General features: G+C 47.6%; 1 protein-coding gene and 1 non-coding gene across 3 annotated transcripts in view; one reads left to right on the top strand and one right to left on the bottom strand.

Moving 5' to 3' along the window:
- Positions 1-847: 847 nt before the first annotated feature.
- LOC123615554 (small nucleolar RNA SNORA11) lies at positions 848-974 on the bottom strand. Its single transcript, XR_006723211.1, has one exon. It is a non-coding gene; the product is annotated as a small nucleolar RNA SNORA11 (small nucleolar RNA).
- A 1,249-nt stretch (positions 975-2,223) lies between these two features.
- Positions 2,224-26,595, top strand: part of SYK (spleen associated tyrosine kinase) — a 90,561-nt gene continuing 66,189 nt past the window's right edge. For both annotated transcript variants that reach the window (XM_074355736.1, XM_074355735.1), the window contains exon 1: positions 2,224-2,379. The gene's annotated coding sequence lies outside the window, so the exon portion shown is untranslated. The remainder of the gene's footprint in view (positions 2,380-26,595) is intronic.

Raw genomic sequence — 26,595 nt, 5'->3', positions numbered from 1 at the left:
TAACTTTTTTGAGGTTAATTTGTGCTTTTATTCACCAGGATACCTTGAACACAGTGGTGTGCAAACTTTTTTGGCCTAAAAAAACACATTTTGCATCACAATCCAACAAACACAGACACATATATAATATATACACATATATAGAACTCAAATAAATGTTTTGCCAAAAATGTCTGCCCTAACACTGAGAGTTAATTCTCTCTCTCTCTCTCCTTTTTTTTTCTTTTTTAAGACTTTTATTTTCGGAGCAGTTCTAGGTTTACTACAAAATTGACAGAAAGGTAAGGAAATTTCTAACATACCCCAGAATCCCCCCTCCTCTCCACACACACGCATAGCTGTTATCAACATCAGTCTCCAGAGTGGTAATTTTTTTTCCACCAAAGATGAACATATGTTGACACATCATAGTCACCAAAGTCTGCAGTTCACCTTAGGATTCACGCTAGTGAAGTGAACAGTGTCTCACATTCTGTGGGTTTGGGCAAGGGTACGGTGACATCTGTCCAGCCTTATAATGACGTATAAAGTATTTTCACTGCCCTAAAAACATTCTGCACCCTGTGCCTTAACCACCCCGTCCCCCATCCTCCTGGCAACCACTGCTCTTTAACTGTCTCCATAGTTTTGCCTTTTCCAGAATGGCACATGGAATCTTTCTTTTTTATTCCCTTGAAAAGAGAGGTTCAAAGCCCTCATGTCTATAAGACGACTGATGGCCCACCTATGCACGGACTGGACAGGTTCTCCGTGGCAAACTCCCCCACTAAGTTCTGTAGCTTGTCTTCCAATATTGAGCACTGTGCCACTGGTCCTGCCCGGCAGTGACCTGGAGGTGCAGGGAGACACGTGTAGGGTGTTTGTTCATAGGACGGGCACCGATTTTGTACACCCTGTCACAATGAACCCAGATTCCTGTTGGTTGTGAATACGGAGGAGCCATTTCTTCAGTCCCTCTGCTCTGCTCCCATCCTGACTAACTACCTTTTAAAAGGATTCAATGCCGGGAAGGACTATAGCAGTGCTAAAAGGTGGCTTAGAGATGGATCCAAACCTTGACCTCATCTCCAGTGAACGTCCCTAAGAATCACTGTAATTCTGTCCACTTCCAACAATCTTACCACCTGTAGGGAGGTTCTGCAGCCTCTGTTTAGAGACCGATGGCTACTTTTTTGGCTATTTGCAGTAACATTAAGTCCATCAGTTAACAAATATAACCATAATAAAAATCCTTCACTTGGGCTAAAAATTTAGTGGCAAAAATTAAAAGGAAGAGAATGTCCCAGTGAAAAAGGCTGAAGGAATTCCAATCAAGCAGAAACACTTTCTATCATCTTTTTTTTTTCCTCCAAGGCAATTATAATTTAACACACTATATGTTTTATTTTATTGACTGTATTTTGGCTCTTTTTTAAAAATTCTTTTATTGAAGTATAGTTGATTTACAATGTTAGTTTCAGGTAGGGTACAGCTTTTTGAAAAAGGCACCACCAGCCAGTGTTACCAGGAATGTGAGGGTCTGGAAACGGTTTTATGGAATTCTGAAGAGGGCTAACAATAAAAGGGGGTGTGGCGGGGTGGAGGGGTTGGGGGAGGGGAAACAGATAGATATTTTTAAACCATTTTAAAGAGGAGGGAGGATTAAACGTAATTTATTTAGCCTCCAGATGTCAGAGCTGGTTGTGAGTAGAAGGAAGCAAGTTAAACTCACTGCCAAGAACCTTGTAATGATTACAGGCCTAAGAAAGCAGCCGTGGGGGGCAGGCTGGGCTCATCCCGCGATGCGCTATGATACCTGACGCTCCCCTAAGGCAGAGGCCACCTGGCAGGTCTCATGGGCCTTCCGATCCCCTGTCAGCAGGAGCATCTTGGGTTGGTGACTGAGAATCCTCGCGGCAGTGAATGAGGTTGGCTTCCCAAGCAGCTGCACTGAACGGGCGCGCCTCCGAGCGGCTGCGGGCTCTTGGAAGGAGCAGACGGCAGGCAGGCCGCGTGGCGGGCGTCCCCTGTTGTTGGCCGTGCGGCTTCTTTGCATGTGAAGGCCCCTCTGCCCCGCCTTCCGCGCGCCCCCTCCCCCGGCGCCTCTCCCTCCTCCCCTCCCAGGCGGACCCGGGGGCGCGCGGCCGGCGGGGCGGGGCGGCGGGGCGCGGCGCCCGGGAGGAAGTGCGGGCCTGCCCGGCGCGCTAAGGAAGTTGCCCAAAATGAGGAAGCGCCGCGCGCTGGGCGGCTGAGGCGACCCGGGCGGCAGGAGCGGCGAGGAGCAGCAGCGGGCGGCCAGGCGCCGCGCCCCGAGCTGCCCCCGCGCCCGCCACCGCGCCCGCCACCGCGCGCGCCCGGCCTCCGGGGCCCCGCGCCCCGCCCTCGCCGCACCTGGCACAGGTAGGTGAGGCCGCGCGCTCCCCCGGCTCGGCCGGTGGGGACCCGGGGCCCGGGGGCCGCCCCTTTGGACCGAGGACGGCGGCGAGGGAGGGGAGGCGGCGGCGAGGAGGGAAGGATGCGGCCCTTCCTCCTGCGCCCGCGTCTATGCGCCCAGGCACCCCGGGCGGGTCCATTCGGGGCCTTCGGACTTTGCAAATCGGAGGAAATTTTTGATAAAATGTTTCTAATAAAAGCTAGTGGGTTGTGCCAGCTCTTCTCCTAAACCGAGTTAGTGTGTCTCGGGGTCTAGCTTCTGTACCGGGAGCCAGGGGCTGGGGCCGGGCCCGGGGGGCTGCGCCGGGACCCCGTTAATTCCAGAGGCTGCAGCCAGTGCAGGAGGTGCGGGCGCGGGCGGGCCCTGGGAGACGGGAGCTGGAATCCGCCGCTCAGGACACTCAGGTCTCCGGGCTGGGAAAGAGCACGTTTTCGTTTGGCCATTTAGAGAATCCGCCGAAAAACTCGACTTCATTTATTGAAGCGACTCAATGTAAAGATGCTCATCTGCCTGCAAAAGTTTTTCTTGCCCATCTTGTACTACAGAAAGTAGGAACAGTTGCATAACAACATGAAACTTTTGCGGGGAGGGTCACAGTGGTGGAGCGCGTGCTTAGCATGCACGAGGTCCTGTGTTCAAACTCCAGTACCTCCACTAAAAAAAAAAAAAAAAAGTGAAACTTTCAGAGCCACTATTAAAATGTAGCATGATTGCTTTCTTTAAAAAAAAATAATTTTCGTGGTGCGGTAACTTAATTAGCCAGTGAATGATTTGGACGGCAGGAAAGTTTGAGGCAGTAAATTGTGAATTTGAATTAAAATGTTTTTGGGAATATGGCTTCAAAACCTTAAGCCTACCTAAATAACTATAAATGGCGATTCATTTTTGGTCTGTTTGAATATTAAGAACTAGGAAGACAGCCATTGGAGAAGTTAGTTTCAGTCTTTTGGCCGTTTCCGGTGCAGTTCCTTGGGAAGAGAATCTTGCTCACGGTGCAGTGTGTGCCTGTCACCAACCCAAGCCGCTCCTGCTTACTGGCGAGGACGAGGCCCTGGAATCCCGCCTGGTGGCTTTGGAAACCGGGTTGCAGATTATTTTAATGAGTTTGCCTGACTCACCGAAGATTCCCGTTGAACCTAAGTTAAGCTGTTGTCTGGAGTTATTCTTTTTTTCTTAAACCCCGGAAGCATTTCAGTGTTTACTTAAAAGACTTGGGGATAGCCCACATCTGAATCTTCCTATTAAGGGGAAAAAAAAAATCATAGGATGATGGAGAATTCCTGAAAGACATGGAATTGATTCTAGTATTTGTTTTGTTCTGTTTTAGTAAGAACAAATTCATTGCTGTTGAACGGGCAGCATTTTAGTTACATGCAATTAAATTCATTAATGTGCACCCTGTCCTGGCTGGGGGGAAAAAAAAGCTAAACACTGCAAGGGTATGTTTGTTTCTGAGCTAAAAGGTTTAAATACTTGTAAAATATTTGGTGTTTTAAGTGAGAAATCTTATCTATGGAAGTTATTTTAATGAATTATTTTGTTCTATCTACATCATACTTTTGTTTTGCTCTGTTTAGGGAAATTTTGCAGTACAATAGAAACTGATGTCTATTCTCTGTATTTGGAGTGCTTCAGTATGTGGAACTTTATAAACAGTCTTAATAACCTGGATGGTTTTAATGTTCGAAGCAAGGCTCAAAGTGAGGTGTGCGTTTTAGGGCTTTACCCTTCCTGAGAGATGGAAACGTCAGAAAGATCATTTTATCGCTAGATGTGCACTTCAGAAGTAACTCAGTTTGGCCTCCTTTAGGTTTATACTTGGTATTGTAAGTGCAGGTCGTGCTTCTCTGGTTTCAAGCGAAAGCCTTGTTAGTGGGGCATCAGGTGTGCAGCACATAGCTTATCTGTGATCATTATCCAAAACTCTTGTGCCCAGACACGTTTTGGGATTCAGGATTTTTCGAGATTTAGGATTCAAATTTAGCATCTAAGTTTCAGCACTGAGAAACATGTTTCTTGGGATTTAGAAAGGTGTGCCTGCACCCTGGCACCATACGTTACATGGCGTCCGACACAGCCTGGGTGGATCCTGAGATCCCACCCGGCTGTACTTCTGCACCGACAGTGTGGACAGTCTCGCTGAGTGACATAAAGAGACTCTACAAATAGCTGTGCGTCCGTTTAGGACAGGTGTCGTCCCTAAACGAGGTTCCCTACGAAACTTACCAAAAAAAAAAAACCTTTGTTTTTCAGAGCTTTTTGGAGTTAGGGCTAAGGAACTGAGTCTGCATGCGACTCCACGGAGCTGCCGTTTGCTTTCGAAAGGAAATTGCGTTTCCGTTGCTCAACAACTCACACGTTCCAGTAATTAGAAGGATTGTTCCCTTCTTTTCATTATGTCTGAAATGGCCAGACTTCGCTGAATTTTCAATGATAACCATCAAAATTCTGCTCCTCCAAGCGGGAATAGGATGTTTCGTCCTTATCGATAGATTGTGAAACAGCAAAGCTTCCGACAGTCTGATTCTAGAGAAAGATGACAATAGCTACTTGAAGAAGGGGTGTCATCACACCCTTCGCGGCCGCAGTGTCCTTGGAAGAAACTGGCTCCTGTTCACCTTGTGGCTGGTTTTATCTCTGTTATCAGTGCCTAGGAATGGCAGGGTGCTTCTTATAATCCGAGCTAATTTTTGCTTTCTCAACTTTGATCATATAGATTTTTCTTCCAACTCACTCACCACCACTCCACCCCCACCACTGTCTTCCACTTCTGGCCTGGTTTAGCTGCAAACGAGCGGAGAGAAAATTAGCAACTGAGGCTTTTGGGTGAGAATTTCTTTTTAAAAAAGGTCTACACACTGCATGTTGCTTTTCTTTTAAAGCAATTGAGCTCCGAAGGCAGAATCTTAAAGAGAGATTGGGATTAAATTGCCTGACTTAATTATGTCTTATCTTTCTCTTCTACTTTGGAAATGAGCAAGTTGGTTTTTTGTTGTTTTTTTTTTTTCACTCAGAAAAAAAGAGGTTTTTTGTTTTTTTAACTGAGAAATTGTGGGAAGATTTAAAAAACTAGGCGTATTAGAATTTTAAAGGAAAAGTTTGTTCATTCATTTTTGTTTTATTAGCAGGGAAGTTTTCTATTAGCTTATAGTTTTGTCTGGCAGAATGTTAGCTTGGGCCAGTTGCATCAGTTGGATTTTTTTTTCCCTTAAGAGTTAATTATGTAAATTTTGCCCTATGAATTCCGAAAGGTGGTTGAATTGGAATCTTAAGTACAGTCCAATTTAGCCACAGCCAAAGATTCCATTACAAGGAAGAATAAATACTTAATTTCTATTACAGTAGATTTAATAAATCAAAAATGACTCTCCCTTGATGCTTTTATCTCTGGGAAACCATGTTTATTTTTGGTGGCTTCCAGAGGCTGATGATGGAGGAGAAAGATGAGGGTGATTAGAATATTGGTGGCACCTCAGTGACCAACGGGGATGTACTGAAACTTGTATGATGCACAGTGTCTGGTAACCAGCATCCTCTGTCCCGGGGGTACCCACCTTTGACGCTGGAGCCCTGGGGCAGAGCACGGATGTGGGAGGACACTGGGCTTCCAGACTGGCGCGCTGAGTGTGAAATCTTTGCTCCGGGCAGAGGCTGAGCAGGCAGCAGGACTGACCAGGAGAGTGTGCGGCCGGGGTCAGGGTAAGTGAGGTTCAGGCCTGGGTACAGCCAAAGAGGGGCGTGTGGAAGGATGGAAGAGGGCCGAGGGCCAAATTTTAGGAAAAACCGCAGTTTAAAAATTGGTTTTGTTCAGTTATACTCTGCATGGCTGCAAAGAGCATTTGAGTGTCCAACAGGTGACCTACTTTCCCGTTCCGTTTGTCTCAGCTAATAAATCTTCCTGCTGTCCTGGTCAGTCTGACAATGTATTAAATGCATCCGTTTCTGTTCAGTTGTCATGAAAATGTTTTGGTGTGAACAGAGGTAATTTTTCTTTTTCTTTAATTTTAATTTATAACAGCACCTTCCCCTTCTCTAGTACTGCTCCCCCAAAGCAATCTTTTAATCTTTTTTCACTATTTCTTCTGGAATTTTCCACCTCATTTTCTAATAATCTGCTCACTTGCTTTTTTTTTTTTTTTTTTTTTTAAGTATACGAGTTTCAGACAATGCCTTCTGACTTCCTACTCAGAGAATCAAATGCGCCACAGCCCTGGACTCTCATTACCCAGGATAATCATTCTATAATTTGGGGTTAAGACACTATTTGGTGTTTACTGTGACCGTGTTTACTTTGAAAGCTGGTGTACAGTATAGTTCCCTTTCCTTCCTTATGCCCCGTGTCGCTTTTCCGGGGGCAGACTCTTGTTTCGTTTTTGTGTTTTTTTTCAGGTCTTGTACCCCTTACGATGGTCTCCCCAACTCTCTGACTCCCAGCTAAAACTCCCCCTTGCTCCAATTTCCCCCTGAGTCAAATATACCAAGCAATCTTTCAGTTTCCCTCTCTTTTTCTGGAACCTTCTGTCTCCTTGCGCCAGTCCGACAGTTTCTTTTCAGTCTCACTACATACATATTAATAACCGAAGCATGTTTTGGGGAATTGATTGGCTAAATACATTTTCTGCAAGTTTTTTAATTTACTTCCCAGTGTCTTAACATACTTCTTCTCAACATTCATGTGCCTTGTAAATCCATTATCATAATTGTTGCAAACATTTCCCCCAAACTTTTTATTTCTGTGGTTATTTGATTATTTGTACATTTGATGACTTTTTGTAGCTTAGAACTTTTATAGCTTCTCCCATCAGGACATATTCTGAGTCATGCTTCGTGAAAGGTTATTTTTAGCTCCAATTTGGCAGTTAGCATCTCCGTTTTAAATCCGGCTCAGTGTCACCGCTGTGTCTGCTCTGACCATGATGTTTTATTATCTGATCGAGGGGACTGCGTGTTTCCCTGGGAACGGGGAACCTCAGGGCTTTGATCAGATGGCTGGCCTCAATTCTTCTGATTTCTGAAGTGGGTACCGTACAGTTTTAAACGGTATTCCCAAGGAAGCTTTCCTGGCTCAAGCAAGCGAGATGCTAGGCAGAATGAAGTTGAATAAACAGGATTAGTGTCGTGGGCTTCTTCAGAGCTGTGCAGGTGATGTCACAGAGAGGGCATTTGTCACTGCACCCTCCCACCTCTGTGGCCATGGGATGCTCCTGGAGCATCTTGGGGACCAGGGCTCTGGGGGTCGACTTTGGGAAACACTAGGTAACTTCCTGCTGCCCCTTTGCAAGAGCCTCGGGCTCTGCTTGGCTGAAGGCAGAACGCTGTGGTTATTTTCAACTTAAATGCTAAGAATATTTGAATCACTTGATTGCTCTCATGCCTCCAAGTCACATTCACTGAATATTTTTATCAACAGTGGTTGAGAGTAGGGGGTCTGAGGACCTGCTAGTTTCCAATCCCACTGTGTTTTCAAGCTACCCCTTGAGTCTCTGCAGATGGAACGTTGGTTGCAGGGGGTCTCATCGTGATGCACGACCGCGACCATGCGTGCAGTGCCCGTCCCTGGCCCGCCGGTTAGAGCTGATGTCACTGTCATAGTCCCTCCCAGGCGGGTGGCTCAGGAACCTGCCCCTGCAGCCTTGGATGGCCGCTAAGCATAGCACTCCCAGACGGGTCACAGCTGAGTAAGGCCTGCTTCTGAAGTTAGTTTCTCTGACCTCCAAGATGGGAGAAATTTCTGTCTTTTTTTTCTTTTGGAAAAGTGTTAAATTGCATTGTTAGTGCATAAGTACATAGTCAGTGGCGAAGAATTCAGGTAAGACAGACGGCACTGAAACTTTCCTTGAGCACCAGCCCTCACCCCAGCCCGCCCACACTGACGGAGGGCAGTTCGGCATATATTCTTCTAAGTTTTCATCCTGCACGTTCATGTACGTGCATAGGTGTGTGCATTTTTAGAAGATATAATGGTGGTGGCGTGTATGTGTGTGTCTTCTTAATACCCATATCATCCTGCAGCTTTTAAAATTTGATCAGCAGTGTTGGGGGAGCCCTTCCTAGCAGCAACCATCGTGTTTCACTTGAGAGTGGGAGATACGATTGTTGATCGATAGACCTTTCAGATTGGTTTTTCTGATTTTTGATATAAGCAAAGCTCAGTGAACGCACTTTCTCTTTCATCTTTTCCCTCTCTTTTACCGTTTCTGTTGAGTTTCATGAAACTGACAGGTTCAACTTTTTCTCAAGGGAGATCTTCAGCCCTGTCCATCTTGTTATTCAGTCCATCCACTGAGTCTTTTACATTTTAGCGAACAGGTGGGCGAGCACGGAAGCAGGGGAAGTAATTAGTTCTTTACTTGGTAAATGACACATTAGGCTTGTTTTTATTACTGGTCCCAGTGTGGACATTCTCTTCCTGCCGCACGACCTGTGTGTCCTTTGGCACCTGCTCATTTGATGCCTTTCCTTTGTGGGGTGAGCTTTCCTGATGGGCTTGGTGTTTCTAGGGTGCATGCACCTGGTTTCCGAGGTGCCCTCAGAGCTGGTCTTTTAAGGCTGTGTGCAAGGCATGGCCCTCTGGTAACCTGTCCCCCATGAGATGGGAGAGAGTGAGACAGGAGTGGGGCAGGATGAGCCAGTAACCAGTGTGTAGGGTGCAGGCGCTCTCTGTTCTGCACAGATGTGGCCATACGCTGCCTCTCCAAACGCATGTCTTTCCTGCAGGGGGACTTCTGTTGCTCTTAAGGGTGCCGGAAGCTGAGGACTGGAGAGGGCTTGGCCGCCTGCCTGCCCTCAGCTCTGCTCCTCCCCAACCCCCCCAACCCACTCCATCGCACCCAGGCTTTGTGATTTTCAATTTTCAAGGCACCACGCTCCTCATGGCCATCCGCCTCGCGGCCATGCCCTGCTACCTGCACTTCGGCTGTGGTTCCTCTCTTCGCTTGTGAGCCCACCTTGCTTTGAGTCCTTCAGGGATCATGGTGGTTTCCAGTCCACTAGTAATTTGCCTCTTTTTCTCCCCAGCGGGGTTATGGATTCATCTATGTTATTGTTTTTAATGCTGTTTCTTTGCCTTTTCTGCATATGTAGCTGCTGTCTAAGCTTGAAGGGGAAGTCCACCACTTCCTTTTTTTTTTTTTTTAGCAACACCAATCAGCTGATGGTCATAGCTGTGAAGGAAGTGACAGCTGGGAGGAAGGAGAAGAGGTCTCTAGAGCAGGGGTGGATGATTCTCTGGTCTTCACTGTCGCCCTGGGAGCTGGGCCCGCCATCCTGCAGCTTGGGCAGGAAAGGTGTCTCATGAGAGGGCTGCCTTGTCAGGTCTGTACTGAGGAATAGCAAATTGCCAGGCCCAAATCCTAACTTTCTTAGCAGCATGTTTAAGGATGTACGGGATGTTAGGGGGGAATGGATCTTAGGGAACACCGAATCAGCCTGCTGAGATGCAGGGAGGCCCAGAAAGGTGCAGTGACTTTAACTTGTCCAGTCGCTAAGCCATGCTGCTGTGATCTGCAGCCCAAAACCTAGGTGTTTCTAATCCAGAACCAGAACCCCTATCTGCTACTCTGATGAGGAGCATGAAAGGACCTGCTGCCGGGCCACCAGGTGAAATTTAAGGTCCTATCAGGGGGCACAGGAGCCTGAGAAGGCGGCTGGAGGGCGTAAGCTCAGGTTTGAGCTCAGTTTGACATGTCAGTTTCACTCGTTTCCCAGTAGTTTCAGAAAACTTAACAGTAAGTTAAAGATAATAACAACTTTGTAGCTTTGTGTTGAGAAATTAAGCAAACTCAGTAGGAAGTGGACAAAAAAAGAAAAACCCCTGCATCAGAGAGAGGTTAACATCAGAACATGTGATGCTGTTGGATGTCCCTCCTTCCGACAGAGTTTGAGCTTACTGTCCGGGTTACCGTCCACGGCGAGCTGATGTCACGCGGGGAGCTGGCTGAAAAGGACATTGTCTGCATATGAGGCCTGCATCCCTGTGGCTGTCCCCACGCGGGGTAGGATCGCTGCTCTCTGGGCACATGACTGTCCCGAGGGCTGAGGGGAGGTGCGAGGCATCCTGGAGGTTGGAATGGAGCAAGGGTAAAAGGAAAGTTGCAAGCTCAGCTCCATTCCAGGGTGGAAACAGTTGTGATGCAAGTGGGTTTTCAGTGGTTCAGGCAGAGAAAGGCAGGTTGACCACCAAGGAAGTCTTCTAGAAAGAAGACGGAAAGGTCATGTATGGTTTCCCCGAAGGAGCGGAGATACGTGCAAGCTGTTCCTTCTAGCCGGCCCTTCCTAAGAAAACGCGGGAAGCTCACCACCGTTAGTGGAGGCCTGGTGTGTCGGCTTGCTACAGGCACTGGAAAAAAGCACAGACCGGGCAGCTGACACAATGGACGCTGATCGTGTCACAGCTCTGGAGGCTGTAAGTCTGAGGTCAAGGTGTGGGCAGAGCTGGCTTCTCCCGAGGTCTCTCTTTGGTTTGTGAATGGCGTCTTCTCTCTGTATCTTCACATCTTCCTCCTCCTTTGCATGTCTCTGTGTCCTGATTGCCCCCTTTTTATGAAGGCATCAGTCACAGGGGATTTGGGCCCACCCCAGTGATCCCACTGTAACTTTGCCACCTCTGTAGAGGCCCGATTTCCAAGTAAAGTCCCATTCTGAGGTCGTGGGAGTCAGAACTTCAACGTACAAATCTGGAGGGGAAACAGTTCAGCCCACAGCAGTTGGTTGGATGGAGTCTGGCCTCTCCTCCTGGTGGCCTTGCCGAGCTGCCATCAGGAGCATGAGGAGGGCCTCTGGTGTCACTCTGGGGAGATTTCTCAGCCAGCTGGAGTCAGCTTCGTGCACAGCTGATAACAAACATGGTGGATGTGGACATCACACAAAACTAAGCAAGTTAAGATGCTCAAGATACAACTTTCCTTCCACCTTAGATTGGCAATTTTTTTTTTTAAAGAAACTTTTAAGACACCAAGGGAAAAAAAAAATGAAAAATAAGGTTGATAAGGAGAGATACATTTTACAAGGTCTTAAGGCAAAACTGCAGTGGAGAGTGGAGCAGCAGACCCACATTCTGTGTGGAAATTAGTGCCAAGCAAGGGTGGCATTTTCTTCCCAGCAGTCGGGCGAGGGAACATGGCTTATTAACGAATGCTCTGGGGAAGAGTGGCTAATAATTTAGGAAAAATAAATAAAATTTTGCCCTGAATACCAAAATAAGTTCCAGAATGAACAATAAATAAAAACATATTGAAATAGTAAAAGTACTAAAAGAAAACGAATGAGTTTTAAAATAATTGTGAAGAAGGCCTGCAGAAATATGGTAGAAAATGTGGAGCCATAACGGAAAGAGGCTGATGGTATGATTTTTCTGAAATTGTAAGCATGTCCCTCTACAAATGAAAAATCTATATAAATAAGTGTAAGATACATTTATTTTCAATGCCTGTGGTAAAGGACCAGTAACCTTAATATGCAAAGAGTTCTTCCAAATCAACAAGAAAAAGAAACACACTCCGATAGAAAGGTCAGTCAAGGACACAAGCAGCTAAAAAGGCAAATGGACCAAAAGCACATGAATATACTGTGCTTCTCTGTGATCTCGTGGTGATTTAAGGACTTGCTGTGTGGTGAGCTGGGGAAAGAGCCACCCCCACAGGTGGTGCTGGAAGGGCTGTTGGGTAATATTTTCTGAAATGTAAAACGCACATGCATTTTGACTCAACATTTTTACTTTTAGGAACTTATTACGGACATATATTGGCAAAAGTTGGGAAATCTATAAACATATAGCAATTCATTGCAACATTTTATTTTGTAATAGCAAAATTTTTTTTTGCTATTTTCTTTTTTAGAAATAGGTGTCAGGAAGGGGACTGGTTAAATACACGGCGGTGTGTGCCTGCATTGGCTTCATATGTGGTCTTTTTTAAAATGTGGACTCTTGTAGACCAAAATGTAAAGTCTGTCCAAGCTATGTTTGCTGAAAAAGCAAGATGCAATATGTCCTTGTATTTTTAAAAACACATACATGCACATAACGAAATAAGTTGCACTGGATTGTTATTTACTACATGTGGATGCAGATCTGCCTGTACTGATGTGTGCATGCGTGTGTGTGTGTGTGTGTGTGTGTGTGTGTGTAAATATGCAGAGAGACCCAGAAGCAAAGGCACCAAATTGTGAGCAACAGTTATCTGGGGAGGGCAGTTGAATCGATTTGGGGAGAAAGAAAATGGAACGCAAAACATATTTGACGTCTGCGTACGGATGAGTCCAGCGATCATAATCAGATAAGAAGGTCTGCTTGGGAGGCTGGGGGCTAAGGAGGGTGAGACCAGGAAGAGAACTAACTCAGAAACGAAGCCTCCATCACGGCTGTGGGGGCCATTCCGTCCCCAGGGGGGTGCTTGGAGAGGCCGGGCGGTTCGCCCAGAGCCGAGCAGCCGAGGTTCACAAGCGGCCTGTGCGCGGTCGCCACCTGCGCTCGTCTCGCCCGCTGGGGCCGGGGCCGCCTCCGGAGATTCTGCTGCGGGCCTGCCTTGGGAGATTCATTCCGAAGGCCTCCTCACCCCTCCTCCCCCAAGTGCAGCAGCCAAGGTGGGGAGCCGCCGGCTCAGAACGAGTTCGTAGGGTTTGGTAGCACACGAGCACGTCTTCAAAGCCTCACACGATTTCCACCAAATTTGAATTTTTTGGTTACACTTTGTATAGTGGCAGTGGTGTGAGCCTTTGATTGCAAAGACTCTGGGCATGTTAGATGTTGCATCCCCGTGTGTGTGTGTGTGAAAGAGAGGGAGAGAGAGAGACAGAGTGAGGGCAAGAGAGGTCGATTGAGAGAAAGAAAGAGATTGAGAGAGAACTGGCACGTTTTTTGCTGCAAACACTCCATTCCTTGGGAACTTGTATTCCCAAAGTCTGGGGGTCTGTGACGGTGAGGAGGAAGGCATTTGAGTGAGAATGTTAACGTGTTCTCCGCACACTGCTGTGAAATTTTAAGGAGGTGAATGTGCCAAAAAATGATTCTCAGAGAAAGAGTTGTGTGTCCTGATCTCATAGAAAAACTACCCATTTTAATAATAATAAGTTTTTTAACCCAAGATAATGTAAATGATTTCCATCTTTAAGGTTTGGTTCTAGCATTACTCGCAGTCCACTGGACCTTTTTCTGTCAGATGGTTGGTCGCCTGCTTGTTTCACATGAGATGGTTTTTTTTTTTCCTCATGGGAAGGACTGAGTGACTGGTCTCGCTCTGGGTGGAGAGCTTGGTTTCTTGGTGTCTGTGGCTTGGCTTCTGGGCCTGGAAAGCCGCAGCAGGTGGTGACGGAGGGGCTGCTGTCACTGGGGGCCGTTTGGGGACAGTCTGTGGCTGTCACTCTTGGTCCTGACTCTGTCCAGGCACATCCGTGGGAGCACTGTGCCCCACACACTTGGGGACCCCCGGAGCTCATCACATGCACCCACATTTCCACTTTGTAATGAAACTTCTAGGACCACCACTGCGACCCATAAATGTCCTGTTTGCATAAGTGGCTTTGAAGCCCCTCTGGGGGACAGCGTGGATGGCCTAAGCAGACCATCATTCCATCAGTCCTTGAAACTGCATAAGTCCTGGCCACCTCATCTCAAAACGAGCCTGGAAACACCTGCCCCTTGGCAGCTGCGGCTCCGTGATGCACTGTGCGTGTGGCTGTCATTAATAAACAGAAAACCTAGAGCTCCACGCTTGGCCCGAGTAGGAGGAACATCTGGAAGGGAGAGGTGTCTGGACACACAGCCTGTTCCTTGGGGTCAGTTGATAAGGTTCCCTTTGTCGACCCGCAGTCCCATTGCGCTGGTCCCGGGAGGTGCTGCGTGCTGCTCCACCCCTGACACCCAGCCCAGGTGAGGACAGCTGACCTCTCCCCAGCTTCCTGGCCAAGGATCCAGAACTGTGCTGTTCAGAATGGCTCCACCAGCCACACGTAGCCACAGACATTTCAAATGCTGAAAAGGAAATAAAATGTAAAAATCAGTTCTCAGTCACAGTGGCCACGAGCCACATGTGGCTGGCGGCTCCGTGTGGAGCAGGCACCTCCATCATCGCGGGCGGTCTGAGGGACAGGTCAGCGACACCGTGTTACCCGGAGCCCCACTCCGTCCCTCCTGGGGAGTCAGCGGGCACAAGCCTCTACCCCCTCCCACCTTTCCTTGCTCTGGATACCACTGCATGTGGACGGTGCATCGTTGCACTTTTCCACGTGTGGACTCCCCTGCCTCCCATTTCCGTAAGGGGCTCTGACCCTGGGAAGTGGCAGTGGCACCAAGATGCTTACACCCTTCTGATGAGACCCCGTGTCTTGTCCACGGGACCTGACCTGGCCCTTCCATCCTCGACACGGTGGCAACCTCCTAGTCACCACAGCAGCCTCTCCCCACACAGACACACACGCACACACATGCACTGTGACAGCCTGGCTTACTGACAGGCTGCTAATGAGTCACATAGGAACTGAACTGATTCCTGGCACTTGTCTCGGCGCAGCCTAACGCGGGAGCCGAGCTTTGGGGAATGCTAATTAATGTGTGCATCCTTGGGTTAAGCGCACTTGGTTCAGTATTGTTTCTGAAAGAATAAACTCCTTTTTAAATTTTTCTTGCTCAAGAGGATTTAGAGGTCATGGAGAAAACACGAGCATTTATTCTCTATATGCAGCGAGACAAAATCCAATGTCATCTTCGCAAAATGTCTGGCATCCAAGGTTCTTTCCATTTTCAAAGGGAGATTTGAAGAGGGAGCGTGTGTTTCTCATCAAGGGAAAATGTGATGCTGATCCCATGACCACGTTCTGTGCTTTCAAATGCAGCAGAACAAGACTCTTAATTCTGGGAATGCGCGCCGCGTGCATCTGAGGGTTCCGACAGCATTGGAAGGAGCCAGGCACCACTGGGGGGTAGGTGCATCCCTGGGTGGCAGGTGCATCCGTGGGAGGCAGGTGCATCCCTGGGTGGCAGGTGCACCCGTGGGGGCAGGTGCGTCCCTGGGTGGCAGGTGCGTCCGTGGGAGGCAGGTGCATCCGTGGGGGACAGGTGCATCCCTGGGTGGCAGGTGCATCCGTGGGAGGCAGGTGCATCCCTGGGTGGCAGGTGCACCCGTGGGGGCAGGTGCGTCCGTGGGAGGCAGGTGCATCCGTGGGGGACAGGTGCATCCCTGGGTGGCAGGTGCATCCGTGGGAGGCAGGTGCATCCGTGGGGGACAGGTGCATCCCTGGGTGGCAGGTGCATCCGTGGGAGGCAGCACCTGACAGAGGGCGAGGGGCGGAGGGGGCGGGGCAGGAGGGCCAGCCTCTGCCTCATCCCCCTTCTGGGCGGCACGCTGATGTGCAGTTTGTCTCTGGAATTCCTGGGCTGCTCCGTCGGAGGAGAGAGAAAATACCAGAAGCGCAGCCGCTGGAGGGGTTTGCGAGTTACAGAACTTCCGTCACGATGCAGCCGGACGTCAGGAGGCGGAGCGGCGCGCGTGCTGCTCGGGCGGCCCCGCGGCGCCCCTGCGCGGGGACAGGACGGGGCCCGGGCGCGGCCCCCTGCGCTGAGCTCCCGCGCTAGGAAAACCCGCGCCGAGAATCAGGCCGCGGGACGGGCCCCTGCTGACAGAAAAGTGGTTTCCAGAGTGATGCCTTCACCGTTTTTCTTTAGAATCCTACGTGGAACTTTGAGGTCCTCGCTCTGTCCGTCTTGCCCCAGTCCCTTGGCCCCCGCCTCACTTCAGCGGCCGGCTCTGTTTGCATCCGTTCTGAGCCCCTTCCAGAATCTTCCATAAGGAGGCAATCATTTTAGAACAGTGATTCTCTGTCCAGGCTGCTCACCAGAATTACCTTGAAAATTTTATAAAATAACACAAAAAGCCAATATCTTGTAGTAACCTATCATGAAAAAGAATATGGAAACGAATATATGTATGCACATGCATGACTGGGACACTGTGCTGTGCACCAGACATTGACACATTGTAGCTGACTGTACTTCAATTTAAAAAAAAAAAAAAAGGAAAAGAAAACCAGAAAGAAGCAAAAAAAAAAAAAAAAGTGTGGTGTCTGGGCCCCGCCCATCCCCGGAGGTTCTACGGAACCTGTCGCCGGTACTTAAAGGACGCAGGTGGTGCTCACCTGCAGCCAGGTGGAAACCGCGGCTCTGGTGTAGAGCTCGGCAGTGAACTTGCCGTTGAAGCCACGCAGGTGGCTTCACGTGCACACCCAGCACCTGGGGCGGCAGCTCAGGCTCTCGGCTTTAACTCCCTGGGCTGCTGCGGACCAGGCGTCTGCACCGTTAAGAAGCGTCTGCAGGGATTTTAAAGCAGGTGCCTCGGAGGTGTGGTGCGTGCGCTTCTTGGCTTTTGGACTCTTGGCAGAAGCATCAGAACCCTCTACCGTCTACAGCCCTTTAATCCGTGTCCTGAAATTGCGCTGCGCAGAGCCAGCCCTTAGCGCAGCTGGACCGTTCGTCTCCGGGCTGGGCACGCTTGCCTCCTCTGGGGACACCGCCCCTCGGCCGCCTGGCTTGGAGCGCGGCCGGGGAGAAGCCTGGAACCCAGCACTCGCCTCCCCTTCTTAGGCTCCTGGGTCAGAGACTCCAGGAGGAAAGTCCTCTTTCATTTCTGGAAACTTACTTTAATTACAGCTCCAAACCTCTGCTCCACCCCTTCATTTAAATTCTCTCCCTCAGGGACATCGGTCTCATATTTTGGATCTCCTTTGTCCTTCTAGTACTTTTCTGCTGAATTCTTTCGCTCTTTGTCCATTTTTGTTTCATTTTCCTGAGCTCCTCCATCCCGCCCGCCAGGTTCTCCTGTCAGTGTTCCCGTCTGTTCTCTTCCTGCCGTTTGGGGTAACAGGTAACACCACGTCTCTCCTGCGCTCCGCCCGCCGCGCTCTGCGCTTGTGCCCGGGGACACGCCCCCCCCCCCCCCCCCCCCCCCCGCTCATCCCCGGCTCCCGCGTCGCCGCTTCCCGCTGCTGTGTCGCCAGCGCCTCTTCCGCGAAGCCCTCGGGTTTCCCGGCGCCTGGCGTGGTCGTGACTTCCTCCGCCTCTCGGCGCGGTCTTCTGGCCAGCGTTCTTTGGACCGTTTGCTCGTCTTGTTGCTTCTCTCCTTTTGTTCTTCCAGTGTCATTGTACCGACCCGGGGTAGGTTCCTCTTCTGGGAAATGAATCACGTCGGGGCGGGGGGGCAGCCCAGGCTGTGCTCCAGCCTGAACAGAATCTTTTCCTCATTTTCAGTAATGCTTTGTGTGTATGTGCGTCTGTGTGTGTGTGTGTGTGTGTGTGTGTGTGTGTGTGTGTGTGTGTGCGCACGCGCACGTGAGAGAGAATTGGTTTAACATTTAGGGAGGCTGCTAGCCATTCAGAACCTCCTCGCCACCCTCGGCAGCTGGCTGGCTTCCCCCTGCCCGGGGGGACCCTGGCTCTGCAGGCTCTGAGGTCTGCAGTGGCCCCTCTTCCTGGACCCTCTTCCTCAAGGCTTTTCGTGCTCCCAGCATGAGCCTTTGATGCATTTGGCTCTGTTCCCGCAGGTGGTTGTTCGGAGTGCGGGGCGTCTGCTAACTCCATTCCATTTCTCTTTCTTGTTCTTTTTGGGGAGTGATTTCAGAGAGAAGGGGGTCATGACATCTTTCCTCTGTCAGCACCCAGGCTGCCTGATATTTTGGTATTGATCTTACAGGGCAGCTTAGAGCAGCTTTTTTGTCAAACAACTAGGTTTCTTTAGAAACAGTAAGAAGCAAACAAATAAATAGCAAACAACTTCAGAATGACCAAAAAGCTTCATGTGGCACATTTTTTTTACCATTTTTTATTGATTTATAATAATTTTACAATGCTGTGTCAAATTCCAGTATAGAGAACAATTTTTCAGTTATACATGAACATATGTATATATATTCATTGTCACATTATTTTCTCTGTGAGCTACCACAAGATCTTGTATATATTTCCCTGTGCTGTGCAGTGTAATCTTGTTTATCTATTCTACAATTTTGAAATCCCGTTTATCTCTTCCCACCCTCCACCTCCTTGGCAACCACAAGTTTGTATTCTATGTCTATGAGTCTGTTTCTGTTTTGTATTTATGGTTTGTTTGTTTTTGATCTTGTTTTTGTTTTTGTTTTAGATTCCACATATGAGCGATCTCATATGGTATTCTTCTTTCTCTTTCTGGCTTACTTCACTTAGAATGACATTCTCCAGGGACATCCATGTTGCTGCAAATGGTGTTATGTTGTCAGTTTTTATGGCTGAATCGTATTCCATTGTATAAATACGCCGCATCTTCTTTATTCATTCCTCTGCTGATGGACACTTAGGCTGTTTCCATGTCTTGGCTATTGTAAACAGTGCTGCTGTGAACATTGGGGTGCAGGTGTCATCCTGAAGTAGGGTTCCTTCTGGATATATGCCCAGGAGCGGGATTCCTGGGTCATATGTAAGTCTATTCCTAGTCTTTTGAGGAACCTCCACACTGTTTCCCACAGTGGCTGCACCAAACTGCATTCCCACCAGCAGTGCAGGAGGGTTCCCCTTTCTCCACAGCCTCTCCAGCATTTGTCATCATGTGGCTCTCCTGACTTCTGTCAGCCTCGCTGGTCTGCCTGGCCACCAGGGCCATGTTGCTGGCTGGCTTCTTCACCTGTCCATCACATTGATTTACTGGCTACCTCCCACCAGCCAGGAATGGTGCTGGGTGCGGGGGCTATACCAGTAGCCCATGTCCTTCTCTGTGCTCAGGGTGTTCACAGTCAAGTTGAAGGAGAGAGCAGGACCAGCAGCAGGCCTTGATCAGCTGTAACTTCATTTACTCTTCACAGCAGCCGTTTAAAAAATTCAGAAAAGGGCAACACAACTCATAATTCACAAACGTGGCCAGTTTACCATTTTGGCCTTCATTTCTCCTAGAAGAAGAATATTCCAAATAAAGTAGAAGTTACACCCCTTTTGTGGAGAGTAACTTGCCCGCAGCCGGGGAGCCGGGGAGCAGCAGGCCCCTCTGTGTGTGGAGCCTGTCTGTCCTCTCGCTTGCTTTGCTGCGTTGCTTTGCGCACAGCACATTGATTACGTGCGGCTCGCCTGCAGCAAGGGCCGGCAGCTACGACAGTAAACCAGACGGGTGTTTCTCACGCCATGGACTGATTTTTTGGCAAAGGTAAGTACGGTCCACGGTTTTGCGAGTGCCAGGAGCCAGCTAGTGAGAGCCAAGCAAAGCGAGGGAGATGTGGTTATCAGAGGCTGAAATGAACTGAAACATGGATTTTCCAAATACACGTACCTCGTCACCCTTGTTTTGATTTTTACGATAACCTGTTCCTTCCCATGCAGTTTGTTCGTGACCATTGAGGCCCCATGTGAATATTCTCGGAGTCCCTCAAAGTGGATAAAGAATGAATTTAATTCCTTAAAAAACTAAAAATAGAGTTACCATATGATCCAGCAGTCCCACTCCTGGGGGTGTGTATGTATTTATGTATCTGTATGAAAGAATCAGTTTTCATAGCCAATACGTCTAAGTAAATCTCTTTCTCATAACCAGGCAGTGATTGTAGGCAGGTTCCCTTCCATCTGCACAGCTGGCGGCTTGTGACGGTGTGCTGGAACGCACGCCCACCAGAAGGTCCTCGAGACTCGCGGTGTTCAGACCTCCAGGTCGTCACAGGTCCTTCGTGGCACGGGCTGGCTCAGAAGGCTGTCAGGCAGAAACCCCTCTGCACAGCAGGATGACTGCAGGCTTCTTCCTCCAGTGAGGTCCTGGGGCATCATACAGCTCAGGTGCGGAGGGACAGGTCCACGCCTGGAGTGGCTCCAGGAAGCCAGTTGTGTCTTTGAGCAACGCTCAAGGCAGAGTTTCCAGGTCCCACCGGAAGTAGGCTCAAAGCTTTGGTTTTTATCTGGGATAGTTCCTCCAGTCTAGATGCAATTTATAAAACAGAACACTAATCAGTACGAACAGAAACAGCGCCCCCTAAATAGGTGAGCGTCACACAGCCAGTAGGAGAAGAAGGGCCTCCTCTGGTGGAACAAAGCCGTTCCTCAGCTGGGCAATGCTGAACCCACACAATTCTTGTGACAAAGAACGTTGTTTTTCAGAAGGTAAAGCATTGGTCATTGTAGCAACTGGAGGTTTCTGTGAACAAAATACTTTAAGTCATAAAGTCAGAGGGGAGTGCTTGGTGAAGGCTCTGTGTTTTCAGAGTTTCTCGCCCCTTGTGCTTTGGTCCTCTTCGTCTCTGTGTGTGCTTGGAGGGTGGGCGTTTGGGTCTAGGGTGTTGCGGCCATCCCCACTTGGCCCAGGAAGATCCTTAAAGCACCAGAGCATCTTTCCTGATCGTTCTTGCCCCAAGCTGCCGTTGATTTATCCGTGTGCAATATTGGGCTCCCGTGCAGTCAGAGTGGTTGCTGATGGGGATATGCTATAAACTTGTCTTTGAAGCCCATATTATGTAAGATGGGTTTTATGCTCTTTTTAAAAATATTTTTGCATGAAAAAAAACCTCCATTTTTTACCGTGAATATTTGGTAACGCGCAGACACACGGAGAGGGGTGTAGTGATCATGCGTATACTCAGAGCTTAGTTGTGGTAATATTTTGCCATATTTTTTTTCTAAAGTGCCTTCCAAGGAAACTACAGATATTATAAAAGATTTTGTTCATAAACACTTCAATAATCCTCTTTGAAAAGGGGCAGGATCATTACACAGTTGCCCCACTAACACGATCAGCACCAGGAGAGCTTGTAATTACGGTGTCGCCCCGAGTCTGCTGGAAGCCGCGGAAGGTAGGGGCCGAGAAAGAGGAACGTGGGAGCGTGCCGTCCTAGGGCTGAGTGGGTGAGACAGCTTACACGAGGAGGTCATTTCCACCAAGCAGTGAGGGTGCGCTCCGAGCCACCAGCCTGCTTGCTCCTAGGACACCCACCTTCATTGCCAACCCGGGGCATTGACCAGGTGCCAGGCCGCCTGCTGTGAGCACTTCATGCGGGTGGACAGCGGAATCCCCACGCTGCTCTTGGAGGTGGGTTTCACCATGGTCCTCATTTTACGGAAGAGGAATCTGAGACTCAGTGTTTGAACCCCAGGATTCCAACCTGAGCTGGGACTTGTGACAGTCAGAGACCACCTCTCCACCCCACGTACCCAGGCTTTCTGTGTCTCTACGAGAGGGTTCTGCCTAGACTAAGGCACAGACAACGCAGCCTGACCTTGCTTGTGAAAGAGAAGCGTGTGAACCTTGCCTTCAGAGCACCTTTAATTTTGCAGAGTTATTGTAGTGTTTTTGGTTTTGACCTCACATTTTGTTCAAGGTTGTGCATAAGGGACAGACGGGAATTAAGAAGATAAGGCTCACGGCATCTCCATAAATTTGGGACAAGACTATGGTTTTTTGATTATCCAGGTGGAAAAATAACACTTGGTGGCATCTAAATGGGACATATCCAGGTTTTCTAGCAGTGTGGTATTAGGAGGGAGTATGAAAGACACATACATTTTTCCTTCTGCATTTCAGTCCTTCATGAAATAAATGAGACCTAGTAGTTTCAGGCAGAAGTAGTTCAGGACTGTCTCAGAGCTCCCAGGGAGAAAGCATGGAAGGGGTGTGCACTGAGCATCCGAGGACGAGCACGAGGACCCTGGAGGATGTTGGGTCTCTGGTGATTTGCAGTGACATAGGGTGGACGTGTCTCAGCACCTCGGAGCACTTATGGATGCCTTAGATTTGAGATGCGCAGTTAGGGCACCTGTCTGTATAAAACTGCAGTCACATCTCACTCCCTCATTCATTATTCATCTGACATGTGTTTATGGGCCAGATAATCACATCTGAATCATTCACTCATTCATTCCTAAATTCATAAGTATGACCATCTGTTACAGGGTAATCACAGCTGGATCATTCATTTATTCCTAAATTCATGACAGGGTTGTGGACCATCTATAACAGAGTAATCACATCTGCATCGTTCGTTCATTCTTTCATCTGACACGTGCTTGTGGACCCTCTGTTATCGAGTGATCACATCTAATGACTCACTCGTTTATTGATTTATCTGACAGATGTCCGTGGGCCATCTCTAACAGGGTAGACACCAGGTACACAGGAAGGAAAAGAGACACCATCTTCCAGTTTCAGCTCCAACAAGTAAAGAACTTAAAACAGGTGTTGTCACTTTTACTCTTGGAATAAGACAAAGCCAGACTAATAGAATCAGTGACTCCTCTTAGACTATCAGAGAACCGAGCTCTCGGGGTAGAGTGCCACCTAGAAACCTGGAGGAGACAGGTGAACCCAGAGACATCAAAACCCACTTACCTGGAGCAGAAGCTGCTGGAGCTGTGGGCAGACGGGGACCGGGAATGGTCACCTTGGTGAACAGCTGCAGGCCAAGAGTGGACTGGTTTGAGAGAGAGAGACTCCAGTGGGTCACAGTCTCAGAGGGTCCCCCCTTCCTTGGGTTTTACCTCTAGAAACCTTGTTTGAAGGGCACCTGGGATGCGTTCTACTCAGGTGTGGTAAGACACAGGCACAGAAATCACTGTCATGAGCATAGAAGTTTTTATACTCACAGGTGCCTAGAAATAGGAGGCAGAGCACACCATGCAGGGCCACAGGGGGAAGCACCAGGGCTGGTCAGGAGGCAGAGGGAGAGGGGAAAATGCGGACAGGAGCCTTTGTTGTGGTTTCTGTAGGAACGAACAGGGCAAGCAGGCTTGAGATTGGCTAGTTTGAGTGATTTCCACAGGCGCTGGTGCATAGGGGCTGTCCCTTGCTGCCTGGTACCTGACCCTGGGATGACGGGGGGGGCAGCAGAAGGGTGGCTTGGCTTGTAAACGAGGTGGGTGGGGGATTGGTTGGTTTGGATACAAAAGACCCACTTGTAGGAGACGCCTTCACTCTCTGCAGACATGGCTAGCCCTGGGAGGAGCAGTCTCCCCAGGAGCAGCAAGGCCTTGACGTCAAAGCATCAAAAATACAGAAAAGGAAAATGCACAATTCGTACAAACCTCACCAAGTTCTCATGGTGAAATGCCACTAAAGAAATACTTGTGACGGCCGCAGCCCCCCAGCCTCGGCTCACTGACAGACAGAGAAGAGGGATGTTGAGGGACCCCCCTTCCTGCCCACCTTAGCTGCACACTAACGGGAGTCTAGCCTGTTAACAGGGAGTCACAGCTAAAGAGCTGCGAGGCATGCACACCTCCGAGAAGGAAGTTCGGGGGGTCAGTAGGAGAGACGCGAAGAAGTTGAGGGATGTGCAGTCTGGCACCTGGAGCTGCAGAAAACAGGAAATGCTAGCAGATTAAAGTGAATCCTCGCCCTAAAAGCCTGCCCACCTCGGTTCCCATTACCTGAGACCATAGGTCTCGCTTTCAGCAAAAATGTGCGCGGCAGGCTGAAAGGGAAGAGAAATGTATTCATCACAGCACAGACCCAGGAAGCTCACAGAAAGCAGAAAATCAAAGGCAAAGAAAGAAGCTTGAAAGACGCCAGATGAAAAAAAAAATTTTTAAGCCGTCTTCCCTAGAGAGGGATAGGATAAGAATTGTAACAGATGTCTCATCAAAAACAATGCAGACCAGAATTAGAGCAAAAGATTTGAAGGACTGAAAGGAGAAGAAAAAAGCACCAACCTAGAATCTTCTCTACAACTCAATTTATCCTTCAAAAGTAGAGGAGAAATAAAGACTTTCTCAGACAAACAAAAATGGAAAATCCACCATGAGCCGACTGACCCTACAGAAAACATCAAGAAGTTCTTTAGCAGAAGGAAAATGATATAGGTCTGAAACTTGGATCTGTCTGAAGGAAGGAAGAGTATCAGAGAAGGGAAAAAAAGTAAGATAAAGTAAGACATTTTGTTTTTCATATTCTGAATCTAAAAGGTAACTGTTTAAAGCAATAGAAGTAACAGCGTATTGAGTGAGTGTAGCATGTGGCTAAGTGAAATGAATGACAGCATCGATTTAAAGGCTCAGATGGAGGAGTTGGGAATACTCTGTTATGAGATACCTGTATTATATGTGAAGCCATATAGTGTCATTTGAAAATGGGATTTAGATTTTAAAATACATATTGTAAACTCCAGGGCAACTACTAAAAATTTTTAAGAGATGTGCTGGGAAGATATAAAATGGAATCATATAAAATGCTTGATTAAAACCAGAGAAAGCAGAAACAAAGGGGAAAATAAAAAACAACAACATAACGCAGTGAATAAAAAAGTTACAAACATTGTAGGTATTAATCCAACTAAGTTAATAATCACCTTAAATGCAAGTGGTCTGAGTGCCCCAATTAAAGTGCGGAAACTGTCAGAGTGGATCAGAAAACAAGACCCAACAGCACGCTGCCTGCAAGAAACCCACTGTAAATATAAAATCATACGTTAAAAGGAAGAAGGTGGAGAAAGATACTCCATGCTAACACTAATCAAAGGAATGCTGGAGGAGTTGTATTAATTTTAGACAGATTAGATTTAAGAAAATGGAAGATTAGCAGGGATAAAGAGGCATGTGACATAATGATGAAGGGGTCAGTCATCTAAGGAGACATAATGATCTTAAACCTGTATGCACATAATAAAAGAGCGTCAAAATACACAAGGCAAACACTGATGGAACCTAAAGGAGAAGCGACAAGTCCACTATGACAATTGGTGATTTCCATCACTATCTGTCAGTAATTGACTTGTTAAGTAGATAGAAAATCAGTAAGGAGATAGATGACCCGAGCAGCACTGTCAGCCAACTTGATCTGCTTGTCAGTTATAAGACGTTCAATTCGACAATGGAAAAATACTGGCACACCTCATTCGGTTGCACCTAACTTACCTGTGCTTCACAGATACTGTGTTTGTTACAAGTTGAAGGGTTGTGGCAGCCCTGTCCTTGTCATCTGCTCACTTTGTGTCTTTGTGTCACATCTTGGTAATTCTCACAATATTTCAAACTGTTTCATTATTATATTTGTTATGACGATCTGTGATCGGCGGTCTTTAGTGTTACTATTGCAAAAAAGATTATGACTCGCTGAAGGCTCAGTTGATGGTTAACATTTTTTAGCAATGAAGTATTTTTAATTAAGATATGTACATGATTTTTTAAGACATAAGGCAAATGCACACTTAATAGATTAGTATAGTGGAGACATAACTTTTATATGCACATTTTGAGAATCCAAAAATATTCATGACATGCTTTACTGTGAAATTTGCTTTCTTGTGGTTGTCTGGACCCTGACCTGTGGTAGCTCCAAGTACACCTGCACATAATCTTCCCATCACAGGCAGCATTCACCAACACAGGGCAGATTCTTGAAAAATCATATGTAGACAAAGGTAAATGAATAAAAAATTATACACATTATGTTCTCAGAACGCAATGGAGTTAAACCAGAAATCAGTAACAGAAAGACAGCTGTAAAATCCCCAAATACTTGGAAATTAAACACCAGACTTTTAAATACCTTGTAGGTCAGAGAAGAAGTCTGTCTGAAGAGAAATTTTTAAATATTTTGAACTGAATAAAAATGAAAGTAAAATTTGTCAAAATTTGTGAGATGCATTAAAAACAGTGCTTTGAGGGAAATTTATAGCATTAAGGGCATACATTACATAAAAGGAGCATATGTGGAATCTGAAAAGTAACAACAAACTAGTGAATGTAACGTAGCAAAAAAGCAGACTCACATATTTAGAGAACAAACTAGTGGTTACCAGGAGGGGGAGGGAGCAACATAGGGATGGGGGAGTGGGAGGTACAAACTGCTGGCTGTGAGATAAGCTCAGGATGTCTTTGTACAACATGGAGAATATGGCCAATATCTTGTAATAACTGTCAATGGCAAGTCACCTTTAAAATTGTATAAACATGAAAAAAAATTTTAAAATAAACTCTAGTTGTGAAAAAAGAAAGATATAAAATCAATAGTCTGTGCTTCCACCTTAGAAAATTACAGGGAAAAGAAAGAGCAAATTAAATCTGAAACGAGAAGAAAAAAAATGGTTAACATTACAGCAGAAATCACTGACACTGAAAACAGGAAAACAGCATGGAAAACCGACAAAACCCAAAAGCGGTTCTTTGAGAGCAGTCAATAAAATGAATAAGCCTTTTAGCCAAGACAAACAGGAAAAGAGAGAGAAGACGCAAATTACCAATATTATAAATAAAAGAGAGGTCA

Source organism: Camelus bactrianus, chromosome 31, assembly GCF_048773025.1.
Source record: "Camelus bactrianus isolate YW-2024 breed Bactrian camel chromosome 31, ASM4877302v1, whole genome shotgun sequence".
Lineage (NCBI taxonomy): Eukaryota > Metazoa > Chordata > Mammalia > Artiodactyla > Camelidae > Camelus > Camelus bactrianus.
This window is presented reverse-complemented; position numbering and strand designations above follow the sequence as displayed.